The sequence below is a fragment of the Camelus bactrianus genome, chromosome 6 (genome assembly GCF_048773025.1).
Source record: "Camelus bactrianus isolate YW-2024 breed Bactrian camel chromosome 6, ASM4877302v1, whole genome shotgun sequence".
Taxonomy (NCBI): domain Eukaryota; kingdom Metazoa; phylum Chordata; class Mammalia; order Artiodactyla; family Camelidae; genus Camelus; species Camelus bactrianus.
The window spans coordinates 92496483-92517188 of record NC_133544.1 but is presented as its reverse complement, the minus strand read 5'-3'; the positions used below and the strand labels follow the sequence as shown (position 1 = coordinate 92517188).

Sequence of the window (20706 nt, the reverse complement as noted above, 5' to 3'; positions counted from 1 at the left end):
GCACCCCATTTTCCTGAATATATCCGGGTGGAGAGAAAGCACTTCAAAAATGCTGGCGAGGGGCCCTGCACGTGTGCCCTGTGACTTTCCAAGCCAGTCCTGCCTGCAGACAGAGGCCTCTGAGCCCCCAGCCTCCTCAGACACAGGCCAGGCCCCAGCAAACCTGCCTGGTGACCCCTCTGCTGGGCAGCCAGGTCCTCCCCAGGGGAACCGAGCCTCCCTTCTCCAGACACAGGCCCTGAGCCCAGAGAGTGGAGCTGGGGGCCAAGGTCACCCTGCTCCCGACCCCCGAGCTGCAGTGAAGGGCAGCAGTCACTGGAGAATTAAGCAGGGAGAGAGCCAGGTGCCCTGTGGGGAGAGGGGGAGGGTGTTCAGGGGCCTGCTGGGGAAGAGCGACATCTGCTTTCCTCGTCCTGGGAGAGGATCTGCAGAAGGTTCCACAGCCCAGAGGAAGAAAACAGCTGGAGAGTCAGGCGCCTGGGGAGGGGTGGGGGGCGGGTGGAAATAACACACTTCTCACAGTGGCCACGCTCACCCCCCAGCGCCTGGGCCCCATGCGCCTGGCCTTGGACAAAGGCAGGAGGAGGGGTTCTCTCCAGGGGGCGGCACAGCCACAGTCCAACTTCCCCGACCAAGGCCAGAGCCCTCAGCCTCCCCGCCCAGGTTTGCAGTGGGGCAGGACACAGGCCAGGGGGCTAGACCACCCTGGGAGACCTCGGCCATGGGGAGAGGAGGCTGCTGGTCCTCAGCACCTCTGGTCGCTGGAGACCCTGTTCAGGGCTTTACTCACAGCCCAGGTCCTAGGCTCCTGGCTGGAGGGAGGGAGAGGGAGGGAAGGAGGTATGGGGAGTGAGGTGTGGGGGTCCAGCACAGAAGTCAGGAAGGAGGAGAGGACGGTTTAGCTGCCAGACTGGGCCCCACCAGAGGGAAGCCCAGGAAGAACAGAGGCCACGACCACCACCTCAGGGAGTGCCATCCTGCTCAGGTTCATTTTCCAACTGAAGGCATGTTAAGGTAGGCACTGGGGCACAGTGAGGCTCTGGGACACTGGAGCTGGGCTGTGGCCTCCAGAGAAGCATCCACAGCCTCAGCAGGGGGAACAGGGGACTATGAGTTAGGAAAAACTCCAGTCTCAACAAGTCTGCCCCCTCGCCCTGCTGTCTAAGGTAGAGAATTAAACCCTGTCTCCACCATAAACTGCCTGTATTCATTTATTCCTCCTGCAAATACTTTGAGCTTCTGCTATGTACCAGGCCCTGAGATAGGTGCTGGGGGTATAGAAAACAATAAAGCACAGCCCCAACCTTTGAGGAACTTACCCCATAGATAGGGAGATGGACCCTGCAAAACGATGAGACCACTGCATGGGTTGGTGTGGGCCACCTGTCTTGGGGTCCCTCTGGGACATCTTCCCAACAGTGAGTCTCAGGGAAGGCTTCGTGGAGGAGGTGTTATGATAGCTGAGTATAAAAAATGAATGGCAATTAGACAAAAAGGAAGAGGAAGGGCACTCTGGGCAAGGAAGACAGCATCAGCAAAATGAGTATGTGTGGAGGTTTTGCTAATGAGGAGTCAGGAGGTGCTGGAAGATGCAGCACGTGGCAGTGTCTCTGCCAAGATTCTTAGTTGAGGAGGGAGAGTATAGCTCAAGTGGTTGAGCACCTGCTTAGCATGCGTGAAGTCCTGGGTTCAATACCCAACACCTCCTCTAAGAATAAATAAACCTAATTACCTCCCTGAACTATTGGGAAAAAAAAAAAAAAAGAAGGAAGAAAGATTCTTAGTTGAGAGCAACAGAAACTGATGCTGACTAATTAAACAGAAAAGAAATTTACAAAGGGATGTTGGATGCCCCACTCCTGAAAGCCCCAATTCATAAACTCAAAGCTCAGCTCAGACCCACCCAGGACAGAGAACACGGCAAAGTTAGGTATGGAGGTTCCCCAAAGATCATTGTGTCCAGAATTCTTAATCTTGGGCCCACAGATGGGGGGGGGGGGAGAGCAAAAGGTATAACATTTTAAACATATGTATGTATATTTTTCTGGGCACAGGGTCCATAACTTTCATCGGATTCACAAAGGAACCCATGCTGTAGGTCGAAGTCAGGTTCTCCCAGAAGAAAGTCCTGAGATGAAGATTCACACGTAAGTGACTTAGTAAAGAAATGTCCCCAGAAGAAACTGGTAAGGGAGAAGAAGAATCAGGATAGTAGGGGAAGGGGAACAAGCCAAGAAGGAGTGCAATTTTGTGTGAAAACCCATACTGGCTGGCAATGAAGTAAGGACTACTCAGGCCAGACAGAAACAAAAGCTAGAATTTAGGGGCAATGGACTCTAAGCAATGAGATCAGCTTTTACCTTGAAGACATTGTTTGAACTTAATAAACATGAGTCTCAGTTTTTCAGCCTCAGGGAAATGGGACAAGATTTAGAAGAATTCCATGCTTAAAACAATCCCAAGCTGGAGGAACTGGGACAACTTTGATGACAATAGACTAATGGTGACTCTCCCCATGGGGCTAGGCCCTACGTCCCCTAAAGTCATTCTCAGAGGAGAGTGGATGCCCAGGAAAGGTCAGGGGGCTGTTAAGCAAAAGGAAGGGGGAATGGCCATTGGGTAGCCAAGCAGCAAGGCCTGCTTCACTGAGGGAATAACTCAAGTTATGAACTTGACCCAGAGGAGACGCTTTAGTGCCAGGGGGAGGCAGGGGAGTGGGAGGATGACGAATTTGAGTTCACTTCTGAGTCTGCATTCAGATTCACCTCCTAATCTGGCCCACTGGACTCATTCATGTCTGAGACCCACCAAGGGAGCTAGTGTAATGAAAAAAATAAAAAGGACTTCAAAGAGCAAACAAATCCACTTTGGGAACTCACCAAGCAAAGAGAAACATTTCCCCCTCCGTAGTAGTAGCCTTCCAGCTTTGGCCTCAGAAGGGCTCTTTGACTCAGTCAAGGCAGGGAAAGGTAGGGCCATTGGCCTGCCTACTGGATCAGGCTGCTTGTGAGTCCACAGGATCAATGACCTGAGGACTGTCAGAAATATGTGGGTGGACTTTGCAGGGGCTAGAGGGGCTCCTCACCCACCTCAGCAGGGGGATGCAAACAACAGGTGGAATTGGTGCTTACTGTTTCATTTTTATTCATGTAGCTCCATTTATATCCTAAGGCTATTAAAGCCTGGGGAGCCCAGGTTATAAGACTGAAAAAATACCTATTGGACTTGATAATTAGATTCTGAATCATGTTAGAAAGAGAAGTTTCAGGGGGGTGTTGGGGGCTGAAGCCAGCCTATAAAGAATGAGGAAGGACAGGAGGTGAGGAAGTGGAGACATTGTTAATTACTCTTTGGAGAAACTTGGATGGGGAGAGGAATGAAGGGTTACACGGTGGCCAGAAAGAGGACGAGAGGATCCTTTGTAGAATGGAAGAGACTTGAGCAAGTTCTTGGCCTAAGGAGAAGGAGCTAAGAGAACACAGTTTTATAGATCTAGGGCAAGATCCCAGAATTCATGAGGGGAATGGGATTCAGGAACTGGGAGAATTTGTAGAGATGGGCATCTTTCTGGAGCAGGGCTCAGCAGGCCAGCCAATCTCAGGAGCAGAAAAGGTGGGCTCTATGCATGATTCAAGGACAGGCTGAGCCTGGGAAGACAGGGGAGCAAGTGAATCAGGGCTACTGGGGAGGGAAGGATTCAAATGACCCTCCAGAGGTTCAGGCTGGGAAAGGAGGAAGCCTGATGAGAAGGGGCGAAAAGACTGGACCAGAGGTCTCCAGGAAGTTAAAAAAAAGTTAAGGGGCATTAAGGTTGTCCACAAGTAGGATTGTAGAAGACTGTGTTAGGCAGTGGAGTTTGACATTAAAGATTTCTGAGGAGGAGCACCTTATCCCAGTTATTTAACCTCTCCAAGTCTCTCAACTTCCTAATCTATAAAATGAGACTAAAATTCCCACCCATAAAAATACTAAAAGCTGGGGGAGGGTATAGCTAAACTGGTAGAGTGCGTGCTTGGCATGCATGAGGTCCTGGGTTCAATCCCCAGTACCTCCACAAAAATAAATAAGTAAACTGCTTATAGCTGGATACATTTTCCTTGTCTAGTTTGGCAGCCTTCTTTTAACTGAACCATTTAGTCCATTCACATTTATTAAAATGCTGATATATACATTTATATATTTATTTATATATTTATGTGTGTATACATATATTTATACCCTATTATTTTGTATTCTCCCTGCCTTTTCTTGATTTCTTTTTCTGTTCTTTCCTGCTTTCTTGATTATTTTTTCTCATTTTTCTCCTTTATTAGTTTGCAAATTATATCTTTTCTTTGCTATTCTTAGTGCTTATACTAGAAACTTTAATATGCACATTTTGTCTAAGCCTAAAGTTAATCAGTATCTTTAAATCTTTCTTAAATAAAAAAGGAACTTGGAACTAATTCTAATCACCGCTCTTTTAGCTCATATACCACTGCTTTTATGTCTTTGAATTTTATCTTTAAGTTTACAAGACATTGTTAGTATTGTTTATACAATATTTGCTTTAACTCATGTAGGTACCACTTTCTCTGCTCTGCATTTCTTCTTGTCTTTCACTCCATCACTTTCTTTCTGCTGGTGGCAAATACAGCTTTTGTCATCTCATCATGTCATTATTTTTTCTTACTCTTAAAATATCTTTTCATTGGTTTTAGAATGTTTGGTTGAAAGTCACTTTCTCTCAGCACAATGAAAATATAATTCTACGATCTTCCAGCTATTAAGAAATCAGCTGTTTTAGTCTAATTGTCACTACCTTGAAAACAATCTGTTCTTAACACTTTCTGTCTTTGGTAATCTGCATTTGCACTATGTGTCTACTTGTAGATTTCTTGTTATTGATTCTTTGTAGGATTTACTGAGATTCTTGAATGTATGAATTGATGGATTTCTGGATAAGTCTCAGTCACTAACTAGTCAAATATTACTTCTGTCCCATAATCTCTCTCCTCTCCTTCTGGAACCTCTGATTATATGTATTTTGGACCATTTCACTTTATCCTCCATGTCTTTTAACTACTCTTTCATATTTACCATTTTTTTTAAAAAATTTCTCTGTGCTTCATTTTAGAGAATTTCTCCAGGTCTGTCTTCCAGTTCTAATTTTATTGTGTCTGATAGAGTCAGTTGTGTATAAACTTCCATTAAACACAACCTTTGAATTTGTAGATTTCGTTGTGATAATTTAAATTTCTAGAGGGACATCCTATTTCTTGTTCAAATATACTTGGTCCTTCTTCAGAGTCTCTTGTTCCCTGCTTAAATTTTCAAGCTTCTTTTCTACTCTTTCAGCATTATAAACAGTTATTTTATACTATTTGATAATTCTAATATCTGAGTCTATGCAGATTTATTTCCACCATCTGTGGTTTCCTTGAGTGTTTTGTAATTTTCAACTAGGAGCTACTTATTTCTTTGGAGCTTCCTCTGTGGGAATCCTTGAGGCTTGGGATGGAGAGGTTTTTTCCAGGAGTGTTTGCATTTGATTTACCAGATGCTTATGGTGTTACCAGAGTGAGCCCATTTTAAATTAAATGCTGGATTGACATTTTTCAGACCATCTAAGTAGTGTGTATTTGGGCTTCAAATGACATAGGTAGAGCGTATAGTTCTGAATTTGCAGGGGCTATTTTATTCTCTCCTGAGAAGAGGGAAATAAAGGTGGGAATTTTTCTCTTCCGTCTGTTTGGAGGTGGTGGTGCTTCTCTCTGGTTAATCATTCTCTAAAGTCCCAATCTTTCGTGGGGAAGGTCTTATCAGACTTCCCACCTTGAGTGTCTCTCAGTCGTGTGCTGGAACTGGCTCCTACCAGCACAGAACCACCAAATATCTAGGAACTGCGCCTGCCCTCTTGGTACCATCAGGAGCTTGAAACTGGTCATGGTGGAAGTATTTACCCCATGGAAATCAGCAAACACAAAAACAGGGTACTTTGTTTTGCTGGAGAGTCAGTTACTAGTACACCACTGGTTTCTCTCAAATCACCCCACCCCTATGAGACCAAGTTCAAGTTTACTGAGTTAAAAAATAAAAATAATAAAGTTTCAGTTGTCTGAGATGAAAAAGTCCTAGGGATCTACCCTGTACAACACTGTGCTCATAGTTAACCATACTGTGCTGTACATTAAAAATTTTGTTGAGGGTAGATCTCGTGATCTATCTATATATATCCACGGTATAAACAAATGAACGAATAAAATAGCTCAACTTACCTCTCCGGATTCTTAAGTTTCTTGGCCTGAGTATTCCTCACTTTCTTGCCAGCTCATCAGAGTATTTTTACAAAGTTGGTTTTTTCATCTTATCCAGAATTGTTTGCAGAAGGAAGCTTATTTAGTGTACCTCGTCTACCTTATTACCAGAAATGAACTGTTCTGTTTCGTAACCTAGAAATTGAGAATGTTGTGCTAAATCAGTGATTTTTAACACTTGGGAGACACAGGCCTTAAAAAAATTTGATAAAAATTAGAGCCTAGAGACCCTCTCCCCAGAAAAATACACACAGAGGAAATCTATGTTTTTGCTCCCCTGAAACCATGCACGGGCCCTAGATTAAGACTCTCCAATGATGTGAATGCTCTCTGAGGTTCCTGCCAAAGTTAACTTTTGTTGGCCACGCCATGTTCTCTGCCCTGAGCAGAGTTTCCAAGAGCCTTCTCTTGGGTGAGTATGAAGGGTACAGACCTTTGAGTTTCTGAATTGGGTCTTCCAGGGTCTCCGGGGCCTCTTAGGGAAGGAGAAACTTGACAGTTGTCAACCAGCACTTACACAGACTAAAGCATAGGCAGTATTCTGTCAACCAGACCTCTCCACATTTACTCATTCAGTGAGTATTTATTGGATCCTGTTCCTACTGTCTACTGCTACATAACAAATCATCCCCAAACTTAGTGACTTATACAATAATAACAGCAATCATTCATTTTCTCATCTCTCATGGCTCTAAGAGTAACTGGGCTCAGCGAGGTAATTCTCACTCAGGGTTTGTCATGTGGTTGTAATCAGATGTCAGCTGAGGCTGGAATCATCTCAAAGCCTCCCTCAGTGCATGTCTGGCAGTTGATAGTGGCTGTAGGCTGTTTTCAGCGGGGCCTTTAGCTGACAGGGCACCTATGTGTGTCCTCCCTACATGACTTGGCATCCTCGCAGCATAGCAGCTGAGTACTGAAAGGGAGGATTCAGGAAGAGAGCACACCAGGAGGAAACCATATTACCTTCCACGGCCTAGGCCTCGATATCTCACTGTATTGTTTCTGCCACATTCTGTTATTAGACCAGTCCGCATTTAACGGGAGGTCAATAGAGTTGAGGACTTCTTCTACGTCTTGATGGGAAGAGTATCAAAAAATGTGCAGACATGTTTTAAAACCACCACACGTCCCTTCTGTGTGCCAAGCACTGGACAAGGCTCTTGCAACAGACTGGGTGAGTTACACAAATCCTGCCCTTATGGTACTTACAGTCTAGTGGTGGAGATAAATGCTAATAAAATAATATTACAAACATGTACACAATTGTAAACTTTGACAGTGCTCTGGAAGATGAGTACAGGGAGCCACCATGAGAAACTCTATTACACATTTGTATGACCTGGACCAGGGACCCAAGGATGAATTCCCTGAAGAAGAGAAGACATCTGGGTTGAGATCTGAAGCATGAGTGGATGCTAATTCCATGAAAGTAGCTGAGGGAAAGCCTTCTAGGCAGAGGGAACCTTAGGCCATGGCCCTAGGGCAGGAGGCGAGGTAGCCTGAGGGGCAGCCAGTGTGTCTGGAGGCAGATAGCAGGGAAGGGTGGTGTAAGACAAGGCTGCAGTGGTGGGCTGGGGCCAGGCTCCCAGATTTTTCAGGCCAAGTGAGAATATTAGTTTCGGGCCTTAAAGCTGCAGAAAGCTGCTGAAGGGTAACTCATTGGAGAGTGATATGAACATATCTGTCATCTAAAAATCACTTTGGCTCCTGTGTGGGTGGCCCCTGCCAGATGCTGAGTCAGGTCTGGAAGGACTGGGAGACTCTTGTCTGCAGCACTCCCCCTCTCCATGAGACTCACCCACACATGCCCAGGCCGCAGCAGGCTAGGCTCTGTGTCTCTAGGCTAGGCTCCTGCACCCTGTATTTGACCTCTTTGGTCCCTCTTCCCAGGCAGGAAGTCCTGCCATTTTGCATTACTCAATTAGTCACTTTAGTCTGCCAGTCAGTTGGTACAGTGGTATAGTGGCCTCCAAAAGATATGTCCACATGCTAATCCCCAGAACCTGAGAATGTCACCTTATTTGGGGGAAAAAAAGTCATATATGAACATAATTTAGTTAAGGATCTGGAGAAGAGTAGATCATCCTTGATTTTCTGGGTGGTCCCTAAATCCTATGACAAATATTCTTAAAAGAGTGAGACAGAGGGAGATTTGACATGGACAGAAGAGGAGGAAGTAATGGGGAGTGATAGAGACAGAGACTGAAGTGATGAGGCTACAGGTCAAGGAATGCCAACAGCTGTCAGAAGCTGGAGCCTCCAGAAAGAATGCGGCCCTGCTGATGCCTTGATTTCAGCCCAGTGATGTGATTGTGAAATTACGCCCTCCAGAACTGAGAGAATAAATTTCTTTCTGGTTGTTTTAAGCCACCAGTTTGCGGTAATTTGTTAGAGCAACCAAAAGAAATTAATAGAGTTGAGGACTTCTTTAGTTGTTCCTTCCTGCTGAGCTTTAGTGGCTCCTTCAGGGAACCTCCAAGTGTTGGAACGCCCAAGGCTCCATTTTCAGACTTCTTTGTCTATTCTATGTGAGCTCATCCCTTCACGTGGCCTTAAAAGGCCATTTATTTGCTAATATCCTCCAAATTTTATCTCCACCTAGGGCCTTCACATGAAGTTCAGCCATCTTTTCATGCAGATGAAAAGAAGACTCTGGTCCACTCCAACCTCCATCCCCAAATTTTCCCGGCCAGGCATCCCCAGCCACTTAAGTTGGAAGTAGATGGTAGCCATCCTAGATTTATTTCTCTATTTCCCTCATATCTTGTAAGTCTGCTAGTAAGTCTTGTTGTTTAGGTCTCAAAATATTTCTCAAATCTGTCCACTCCTCTTCCTTTCCATGGTCACTACAGCCACCAGCATCTCTTACCCAGATGACTGCACCAGCCTCCTAACAACCCCCAGCTTCTACTCTTATCCCCTCTCCTGTCCCTTCTCCTTACAGTAGCCAGAGTGAGTTTAAAAAATTAGATCAGGTTGTAGTTTCTTAAATAACTGTATTGAGGTACAGTCAACATACAAGTAACTATATACTTAAAGTGGACAAGTTATGACATATGTATACCTCCATGAAATCATCAGTACGATAAAGAACATACCTATTGCCCTAAAAAGGTTCCTCATGCTCCTTTGAAATTGAACCCTCCCTCCCCTACCTCCCATCCCCAGGCAGCAACTGATCTGTCTTCTGTCACTATAGACTAGTTTACATTTTCTAGAATTTGTATATAAATTGAACAGTATACTATATACTCTCTTTTATATGGCTTATTTTGAGATTTCTCCATGTTTTTCACTATATCAGTAATTTGTTCCTTTTATTGTTGAGTAGTATTCCATTGTATGGATGTGCCACAGTTTGTTTAACCATTCATTTGATGATGTACATTTGGGTTGTTTTCAGCTTTTAGATATTATATATAAAGGTGTTATAAACATTCACATATAGGACTTTGTGTGGAATTAAGCTGTCATCTCTCTTGGGTAAATACCTAGAAGAGTAATCAAGGGGGAGATGTTTGTTTAACTTTTTGAGAAATTGCCAAAATGTTTCCCAAAGTGTTTACACTATTTTACAGTCCCACCAGCAGGGCAGGAGTGTTATAATATTTTATGTATATATATGTTTCACATGCTTTTCAACACTTGGTAAGATCAGTCTTTTAATTTTAGCTTTCCTAAAAGTGGATGTGTAATTGTATTTTCACTTACAGTTCCCTGATAACCAAGGAGCATGTTTTCATGTTCACATTTGCTATTTGTATATCTTCTTTGGAGAAGTGTCTTTTCAAGTTTTGCTCATATTGAAAAAATTTGGATTTTTTTCTGTATTCCTATTGAGCTGCATATTTTAAAAAATATTCCAGATACAAATTCTTTCTCCATGTATTCTAGGTCTATAAAAAGGTTTTTAAAAAATATTTTCTAGATACAAGTCCTCTGTTGGACATATGTATTACCAATATTTTCTCCCAATGGTGACCATCTTTTCATTTTCCTAGTGGTATCTTACAGAGAACAGAAGTTTTAAATTTACTGAAGTCTGGTTTATCACCTTTTTCTTTTATTAGCAATTTTGGGGTCGTATCTGAGAACTTTATCCAACCCAAAGTTATATTTTCTCCCATGTTTTCTTTTAGAAGTTTTATAGTTTTTGCTCTTACATTTAGGTTTGTGATCCATTTTGAATTAATTTTTGTGTATGGTATGAGGTGAGGGTAGAGGTTCATATTTTTCCCACACACAGATATCCAGTTGTTCCAGCACCATTTGTTGACAGGCTATTTTTTTTCCCAAAGTTGCCTTGGCACCTTTGTCAAAATCAACTGACAACTCCCCCTGTGGGGTAGGTCTGTGTGACTGAAGAGTCCCCTGTGAAGTCAGCCCTGGATTCTGGGGGCCACAAAGAAATGAAAAGCCAAGGCCTACCCTTGAAAGCTTCTGGCCACCTGTCTACTTGGAGGCTCATTGCTCCCAATTGCCCAGCCAGGAGGTGAAGCAAGGGTGGTACAGGGTAAACAGGGGTAAGGCTACAGAGCTTGACCCAATCTCTGGCAGCTGATCCTCCACAACTCTGCTGCAGGGCTTCCAAACCCCATAAAAACCTTACCTGGTGTCTGCTGTGCTTAAGAGCCTGTGCAGAAGACACAGAGGGCTTTGTGGCCTCTTCTCCACCCCACCTCCCAACCTCCCCTGACCTGGGCCCTCTGCTCATGGAAACTCCCCTACTGAACCTGGCTGTCTGGCCCCAGCAGACAGGCAGTGGTGCTCTCCATGGGGGTAGGACGTGGGCCTGTGGTTCTGGGAGCCACTCAGTGCAACTGAACCCATCCTAGGTGTCCCTCTCCATAGACCAGAGGGGTCCCGGCTCTCTGGGTGAGGAAGAGGCCTCGAACAGAAGCTGGAGACTTCACAGTTAATCCAAAGTTTCCCCAGGAACACCCTGGCTGTGGGGTCAGGGATGTGGCTGGACGCTCATCACAGATGAGTATGTGTAGGAGGGTGTCAGAACCTCTGGTGAGGGAGGCAGCTGTTTGCAATAACTGAGCAGCAGCACCCAGGCCACCAACAATCACTGAGCCCCCATCCTGCTCACTGGCAGACTCCATGACCAGGAGGCCCTGCTCCAGTGACATCATCCTCTTCACACACGGCCGAGGGAAATGAGCTCAGGGCAGCCGTCGGAGGCGGTCTGTTTACTCACAGAGACCCTGGCCGTCAGCAGCTCTTTGACCAGACATTCCCTGTCCTAGCCAGCATGAAGCAGAAATTTCCTTAAACAAATTTCTTTGGACTCAACCCACTTGTGCCCTTGTTTTCAATTTTTTTTTTTTTAAAGAGGAAAATTCCCAGTTCTGGCCCCAAACAGAGCAACCCAGCGATGGTGAGGGGAGATCACAATGACTCTCAGAAGGCCTTTTGCAGGTTTAGTTGCTCGCACTTCCCCTGTAATCCCTGGAGATGGAGAACATCAAACCAAGTCTCAGTCACCCGTGTGTGGGGAAGGTCAGAGGGATGGTCAGCATGACCTCAAGGGTAGACCCTCTCCTTGAAGGCCTCTCTCAGGGCCTCAGCCACCCTGAGGTCACAGTCAGAGCATTTCTCAACTCAGCAACCCTGGCTAGGCCCTAGACCCCTCCCTCATTCCCTGCGGGTCAGGGATATTTCAGGAGAGCCTAAGAGCTGCCAGTTTTCACAGGCTCCAGGGGATTCCCAAGATGGTCACCCCCAACCGCCCTGGCTGAGAGGCGCTGTCACCTGCTCTCCCCCAACTCTCTTGTGTTATTCCTGCTGGAACTTAGCCATTCAAGAAGACTTGAGGAGACAGGGGTTATGGAGGTCTCCTCAGTCTCCCCAGTGCTCCAGGACCCAAAGGCCACTTGCTCCAGGAGCAGTGATGCCCTCCCAGGAGTATCAATCATGGAAGACAGATGCCCTCCCTCTGCCTAGCAGGATCTGCCCACTACTGGGGCTGCTCAGACAGGCCCAGACATGTCAGGGAGCCTTACCTGACCCAGCTCCTCCCTGTGACCTGATCCTACTTAGCTCAGCGTCTTGCAGCACCAGGGATGGGCTCGGGGCAGAATCACGTCAGAAGAGGGCATTGAATCTGTGTTTCATAGTGCTTTACGAAAGACTGCGAAAATGTCAAGGGTCCACATCAGAGAATGTGGTGGAGGGAGTGGCTCACACACAGATCTGGGTTGGCAGCTTCCTAGAGGCACTGAAGAAAGAGACAGACTTTCTCACCCAACTGTCCCTATCCCCCGCCCCCCCAACGAACACAGCTCCAGAACTCCCTAAACATGTGGTTCCAATGATTCAACTAGTCAACATGTCTACTAACCCAGAATTTGTAAGGTATGAAAGCTGGAAAGACCTCAGATCAGGACAGAAGTTAATGTTTATTGAACATCTATTGTGAGCCCTGTATGATGCTTACATGTGTTATTTTATTTAATCCTCACAACACCGAGGGAGATTAAGTAACTCCAAAGGAGGCACAACTCATATATGGCAGAGCTGGGATTCAAACCTGGTTCTGTCTGAACCCAGACCTTCTACAATTAGGCATTCCCAATTTGAACACTGAGAAATTAACTCAGGAAATCAATTACTCCTTCTGTAAACCAAGCAAGGCCTGTAAATTAAAGACTTGGCCATACCGCCCTCTATTCTACAGATTAGGAAACTGAGGCCAGATCACAGAGCGTTTGAGCTGAGCACACGACAGAGACTCAGACTTAGATCAGTGTTCCTCCCACCACCCCAGCCTGTCTCATAGCCTAAGTCAAGCCAGGTGAGGGAAGAGTGGGAGAAACCCTGTGGGCTCTGCCCTCTAGAAGACAAGACAAAGATGAACAGAGAAACACATACATAGCCATACCCAGACATCCACACAGCCAGACATGCAGAGACATAGCTCCACAAGGAAACAAGCAAGAAGGGCCCTTACACGGGATCTACTTTTTAGATGGTCACACTGCACCCCACACGGTGAGAAGTCCCTGGGGTCAAAAAGATAGGTCCACCAGGAGCCCACAGCCCATTCTAGGTACATGGGACCCCATGATTTCCTTCTTGGAGCCATTTGGGCAGACTCTGCCAATGCTATGGGCACCCCTAGATCCAAAGGGCGGCCCAGGGGTGGAGTGCATGCATGGAGTTTGGACACATGTGAGGAGTCACACATGCAGGCAAGTCCCCTCGAGGTACAGGATGGAGCCGAGATGGGGAAGGAGAGGAAGCAGCCACTCGTTCTGTGTTGCTGAGCTCCAGCACAAAACTTGGAGGAGTTAGGAATTTAAAATCAAACCCAGCCCTCCAGGTATTAGGACTGAGTCTTTTATTTAGCAGTTTGTTGTTCTGACTTTTATATAACATTTAAATATTTAGACATATGGATATAAGCCCTCATTTGTACTCTTGCCCTGGGTCTTTCAAGTGTTAGAAGCTGCCTGAGACACGTCTCTAAATTCCCAGTGCCCAGTGTGGGGCCGGTCACAGCGCAAGCACTTTAAAGATGTCTGTTAGTAAATAAACAAATCACTTAAAGAATGAATCAAAGATTGAGTGAATGAATCCTTCTGCACAAATATAAACAGACAAGTATACATGCTTTCAGAGACTCACTAACATATTGACAAATAAATGCCCACACTCCCAAAGACACACATGCTTAAAGTCACATCTACAAAGACAGGTGTATGTTCACACCAAAATAACCTAAATGCTCACATGTGTACTCCCACAGACACATGTAGTCAGGTGTAGACCCACTCATCTATGCCAAGACACAGAAGCCCACACTTTGCCTTGAAGATACCCACATATATGAGCTCACACATGCAGACAAACACAGGAGGACAACTTTCCCACTGAACCCAACTCCAGCCAGAAATGCAGCCACCTACACATACAAACACAGAACAGCCACACGAATCCACACTGACACATGCAGCTAGGCAAAGCCATAGGCCCAAGACAGACTGAGAGTGAGCCACCTGTCCACAGAGACCCCCTGGCTGCCCTGGGCTCCCACACTGTCTGTCTCCCTCCCCCTCCTGTCTGCGGCCAGAGGGGCTCCTAGAGGAATTCCTTCTGCAGACTGGCTGAGAAAGGCTGTTCTTTCTCCTCCCCCGCAGTCCCAGGCCAGAGCCCTAGGGTAGAGAAGCAGATGGTGTGTGCTGGGGGGGCTCCCCCTTCCCAAGTAATCTGCCCTCCGGCTGTGGCCACCTCCCACAGCCTGGCCAAGCCTAGACTGGGCACTGGGCTCTGGACGGTAGCACAGCCCCACTCAGGTCCTGCTGCCCCAGCTCTACTTCCAACAGGATGATTTAGGAGGGGCTGGTGAACAGTGCTTTTCCAGAGGCCTTGCTTCCTCAGGAAATAGCTCGGCCACAAGCCTGATCTCCAAAACAGGCGTAGGATGAAAACACCTCTGTTCCTCTCCAAAAACAGGGGCCGCCCCTCTCATTCAGAGCCGCTCACGTCATTCTAGCCACAGCATCTCAAGGTAGTGGATTGCAAGAAAGACCCAGGGTCTAGTCCCACTTCTAAGCTGACTCGCTGCATCCACCGCTGTAAAATAAGCCACATGGGTGTGATGCCTTCAGATGTAGCTAGAATGATGTAGGAGTCTCAAATTCCCTGGGCAGCCCCTGGGCAAGGGTGAAGGGGCTCCAAACCCAGGGACGGTGGCCTGGTGTTGACCTCTTCTTAAGTCACAGAATCATTATAGTAAACACAGAGCTTGTGCCAGGAGTGGTTGAGGCTGAGGTGCTGGCACTGGAGCAAAATGGAGATGCAGGCACAGGAATGTCCTGTGCGGTCTGAAGACAGATGGCCACCTCCCCTCCCCCTTCCAGCCATCCACCAGGTCCCCAAGGCCTCTGCTGGAGGTGGACACAGGGCTGCAGCCCCACCCAGCTGAGCGGGCTGAGAGACAGGAATGCTGCTCAGCGCAGCTGGCTGGACAGGGGAGACTGTTTATTCTCTGATGTCGGGAACATCTCAGACAATCAGGGGGATTGGCTGCTGGCAGCCCCTGGATGCAAGGCCTAGAAAAAGTCAACTTAATCAGAACAGGCTGATGACCCAAGCTCTGAGCAGGCAGTGGGGATGGAAGGGAGAGGCCACCCCTCCCTGCCCCACACTCAGTGCCATGTGCGCCTCTGAGCTCACCTCCCGGGTCTGCAGTGAAGGGACTGGAAAGGCAGATGGAGCTGAGCCCAGAGCTCTCATTAATAATGTGGGTGTCGGGGGGGTGGGGGGAGGACTTTCCGTGGTCCCACTTTCAGCATCCAGGTACCCCTGCTTATGAGACACGGCAGAGCTAAGAGTCTTGGCCTGGGAAGGGAGCTCATCTGGCACGCCTTGGGACTGGGACTGCTCACTCCAGCCTCCCAACACCACCAGCCCAGATCCTTTTTGCTCAGCCTTGCATTTACCTGTTTTTCTTATGATTTCAGCTCTAGGGTCAGCTTTGGCTCTGCCTCTTTCAGGCCTTTTCATCTTGGGCAGTTACCTCTCCAAGTCTTTTTTTCTCCTGTAAAATAAAGGTGATAGATCTGCCTTGAAAGGATATTGTGAGGGTGAAATAATTCTTTCAATATGCCTGTCATACAGGAGGCACGATAAATGGTAATGCCTTTCTCCCTCACTCCTTCTACTGCTACAGACCCAACCTCCGGTTTTCCTGAAGGCCAGAACCCTCCAGTGTAGTTTATAACACCCCAACCTGGTCACATCCACCTATTGCTGCTCTACCTGAGTGCTCTGGGACACCCCAGGCCAGAAGACTTTAGGGAGGAGACCAAGGTGACCCAAGGAAGCACCTTGATGCTGAGGCTACAGAAGGCCCCAGAACATGCTGGTTTTTTGGGTGTTTTGCCCAATTCTCATTTTGCACGGGTTTGAGTGACCTTGTGGTTAGAGCCCAGGGGTGAAAACAGTCAAACTTCATCAATCCAGACTCACTCGTCTGCAAAACCTCATATTTCTATATTTAATAAAATGTTTACACCAAAAATAATGGAACATCGGGATGACAATGGGTGTTAAGTTATGGACTCCCCCCTCCTTTTTTACTCACCACAAGATCCAATTTAAACTCTGTTAATAAAGAGGAATTTATCTGTCACTTAAGTGATTAGTCTGGCTTTAGGCACTACTGGATTCAGTACTCAAACACCACCACCAGGACTGTTTCTCTTCCTCTCTTGGCTCTGCTTTCCACCATGCTGGCGTCAGTCTGCGGCTTCACGCGGCAGCAAAGATGGCAGCAAGAGGAAAGCCACTCTCTTTCTCAGCAGCCCCAGCAAGTCTCCTTGTGGATTCTGATTGGGTCACATGCTCATGCCGGAACCAATCACTGAGGCAGAGGGGAGGATGTGACTCACTGATTGGCTCCGGCCTGAGCCACTGCTTCACCGCCTGGGGTGGGGGGAGGGGCGGTCGGCTTTAGCGAGATCCAGCGACAGCGCAGAGAGGCTGGTTCCCCACAGAGGAGCACGGGTAGGTACCAGGATAGAGAATAGACTGGGGGCGACAAGAACAATAGATGTCAAACACAGGAAATCAGTGGGTCCAAACCTCTGTGTTATGGGCCCATTTGGGACAGCCTGGACTTACCTTACGAATGGTAAAACTACATCTTTAAACCGGTCTGCAAACCATACTTCCCAGGAATTCAGACTGACTTGGCCTTCTTCCTGACCGCTAGCAGGCAGTTTGACTGAAATGAACAATGTTGCCAGGGCTGGAAAGGCCTGTCAGCACTACATGGCTGTTTTCACTGGGGCAGGGAGACTGACTCTAGTGGCCTCAGCCCTCTCCCCATCTGCTGTCACATGGTCAAAGCTCCACCTACCTTTGAATCTCCAGTGATTCTCTCTCACCACTACCTCCCCTACACCATCACCACCTTCAAAACTCCTACCAATACCTGTTCTTAGGAAAGGCTTCATCGTCAGTCATTTACACTTGTGTATGAATAAACATCAAATCAATAGTTTCATCTCTCTCAGAACCATTTGTATTTTAAGTCTGGGCCTTTTCAATAAAACTTTTAAAAGACTCTGTCCTGTCCACCGGACTCGACTCCCAAAACATATTTTTGGTGACAGAGAGCAAAAGAGACTTCCTAAAATCAAGCAACAAATGTCCACACCTTCTCTGAAACCCCCACCCATCCACACTGGCTTGCCAGTGAATTTTTTCTCAAGTCTGACTTCAGTCACCTTTGCTGACATTTAGCCATTTCTCTCTACTATGGCAAGGAAGTTTCTTGCATACTTTCATTTATTCACTCAACAAACTTTTCCTGAGTATCCGCCATATCTTAGATGCTCAGGTTTATTTAGATACTAACATGATCTGGGCCCTGCCCTTAAGCATTGCAGTTGAGTTTTAGTGCAGGAAATGTCACCTTCACCATCAGATTTTTAATACAAGCAAAGTCTGTTCCAGTGGCTGGTATACAGTAGGTATTCAGTGAATGCTGCTTCCCCTTCTCAGGGCTGTACTATGTGGGCACTGCAGTAGAACACTGGAAATTTTCTCAAAATCCTTTCCAGGTGGATAAGAGTGCCAGCAGGAGTGGGTGGAGATGGTGGTTTCTATCTTATTTCAGAATGTCATGATTTGTTTTGGATGTTCCAAATGTCGGGTTGGAGATTCATGCACAGGAGAGGGGCTTATTCTAACCAGATCAGGGCTAGAGGCAGGCCAGGACACTGTCTCCATGGTGCATTAGCCCCAGACAGTTTGGAAACAAACAGAAACCCATCTCATCCAGGGGAGAGACTCACAAAAGTAAAAACAAACAAAGGCCAAGAGATGGAAAACTCACGAGGTGGGGCAGGGTGGAGAGGAGGGAAGTGGAGGGAAAGACTGGTGGGGGCTGTGGAAGGGACCTAGTCCTGGGTTTTTTATGGGGAGCTGAATCCAGCCCCCACCCCATCCCCTACCAAGAATCACCATGGCAATGGGGAGGGTGAATATGGCTGATTCCAAGCCAACACAAACCTCCTGGGCAGGAATGGGCTCAGATGCATGGGCCATGTTCTAAAGAGAAAGATCTGAATTGGGCTTTTAAAATCACAACCTCCCCACCCACCCCTGGTTTTACAGGCAATCAGTGTATAATAAAATGAATTAATCAGAAACAATAGTGAACCACATCTCTCACACACACATGCACACTTATCCAAAAGCCCACAGGGTAAAATCCTTCCTTTTGTGGTGGAAGCTGACAGCTCATGAGATTCTTGGCACTTCCCAGCCTAGCCTGTCCACTTGCCACCTCCCAAAACTGTGCCCCTGACAGTGACACTAGTGACAGAAGGCTGATGGGGTTGCTTTGACAAGACCAAGGCAGCTGGGGCTCCAATGTGAGGTGGCTCCACCTGAACCACCATCTGGTCTCCTCTGCCATCAGCTGCCTGGTAAGCTCTTGGTCCACAGGGAGTTTGTCAGCAAAGAGACTAATGCTTCCTCCTCCATGAAGGTGTCTGCAGCATGAACAACTGAGCTCTCAACACCCAGAACCCAATTTTGCCCTTTCCTGAGCTGGTTGGTCTATGGGGTCTGCCTTAGATGTGGGATTGGTGCAAAATAGAACTAAGTCTTCAGGGTTTGTCTCCTTCCTGTCTCTCCATCCCCAGGTACCCAGGGATCTCACACTGTCTCCTATAACCCCAGTCCAGGGCTGTCTCATCCACTCGGCAGAGTAGGCACAGGGCCTGAAGTCTTCATTACAAAAATGTTTTTCTTCCATTTAAGATTAGAAGGGGGGAAAATGAGCTTTTAAGTGGAAGAAAACATTTTGGTACATAATAGTAATGCATTCATATTTATACCAACACAGTCATAAAGTATAAAAGATAAAGTGCCCAGGGCTCGTGGAAGTCACAATATGGCCCTGTCCTAGTCTTCCCTCCTGTCCATGCCAACCCTCTAGGCTCCAGAGATTTCCTCCCCCCATATCAAAATGTACCTGTCCGATGGCCCCCACTGGCCAGGCAGCTCCTGGAAGACAGGATCATTCTTCATCCGTCCTCAAGTCCCCCCTCATAAGCCCCGCACCTGCCCCACAGTCATATCAGGTATTGCATTGCCTCTTTTCTGTGTGTGTGTGTGTGTGTGTGTGTGTGTGTGTGTGTGTGTAACCTCAGAAAAAGGGCATTGGGTTTTAAATAAATATTGCATGAGAACCCCTGGAAACTGCACACAATATTTCACGCCTGTGCAGGTGGACTCTGCCTGCATCCCCTCCACTGAACTCTGCTGAAACTGCTCTGGCCAAGTTCACCAATGATCTCCAACTCAGTAAACCCAATAGACGCTTCTCAGGAACAATCCTGATTGCTTGGCAGTGTTTGACATTGCTCATCAAGTCTTTCCATGTCCTTTTTCACTTCTGTGACACCTCACTGTTCAGCTGTCCCTGGGACTTGCTGCTCGCTCTCCTCTGCATGCTCTTCTCCTCTGCTGGGCCATTAAAAAGCAAGTAATAATGAGAATAATAATAGCAGCTGAAACATATCAGCTACTTGCTCTGTGCTGGGCTGTTTTAACTGTCAGTTCTCTTAATCCTCAAAATAACCCTAAATCCATTCTCCAACCACCAGCCAGAACGATTTTTCTGTGAACCAAATCTGATCACATCACTTCTTTGCTTGAAACCTAAGGGCTTTCCCCAGCCCACAGCTTTTAAGGTCTTTTATGATCTGGCCCCCGCCCACCTCTCACCACAGCCTCTTCCTTCATGACCATCCTACTTTTAGCTTCTCCAGCAGGAACTGTAGGTCTTTGCGTGTGCCGTTTTCACTGCCTGAAACTCCCCTGCACCTCTTAGCCTCACACCGACTGTTCTTTCAGGTTTCAGTTCAACATCACCTTTCCTGGGACGCCCAAGGGGCTGGACAGCATGGTAGTTATGAAAATGACCCTGAAACCAGTCTGCCAGGGTCACCTCCCAGCTCTGCCACTTCTAGCCATGTAACCTTGGGCAAGCTATTCTCTGGGACTTGCCTTTCTTATCTGTTGTAAGGATTAAAGAAATCAGTACGTGGAAGGTGCCTTGCATTGCTGCATGGTTTGCCTCCACATTTCCTGACCCCAGACCATGTTAAGATTCCTTGCCAAGTATTTTCCAAAATTCCATTATAATACCACATAATGCCGCCTCACTCCTGGAGCATGTCTGTCCACCTGCCCACCTGGCTAGACTGTCAGCTCCGTGAGGGCAGGGGCATTTTGACCTGAGCCTGCTCCTATTTCTAGTGCCTGGCACGCTGTAGGTGCTCATATTTGGTAAATCAGTGACTAGAAATCCAATGCCTACAGATATCCTGGAGATAAACACTGTCCAGCAAACAGCCACCTTGAACAAGGTAGGAAGAGAGGA

At 47.0% G+C, this 20706-nt stretch overlaps 1 long non-coding RNA gene across 3 annotated transcripts in view; it reads left to right on the top strand.

The window, feature by feature from the left end:
* Nucleotides 1-20706, top strand: part of LOC123616902 (uncharacterized) — a 64334-nt gene that overhangs the window by 12571 nt on the left and 31057 nt on the right. The window contains exons 2-4 of one of the 3 annotated variants that reach the window (XR_012507749.1): nucleotides 2055-2147; nucleotides 7319-7470; nucleotides 7576-20645. This is a non-coding gene — a long non-coding RNA (uncharacterized LOC123616902). Of the gene's footprint in view, nucleotides 1-2054; nucleotides 2148-7318; nucleotides 7471-7575; nucleotides 20646-20706 lie in introns of those variants that run through there. The other 2 variants (XR_006724955.2, XR_006724959.2) reach the window with 2 other exon arrangements.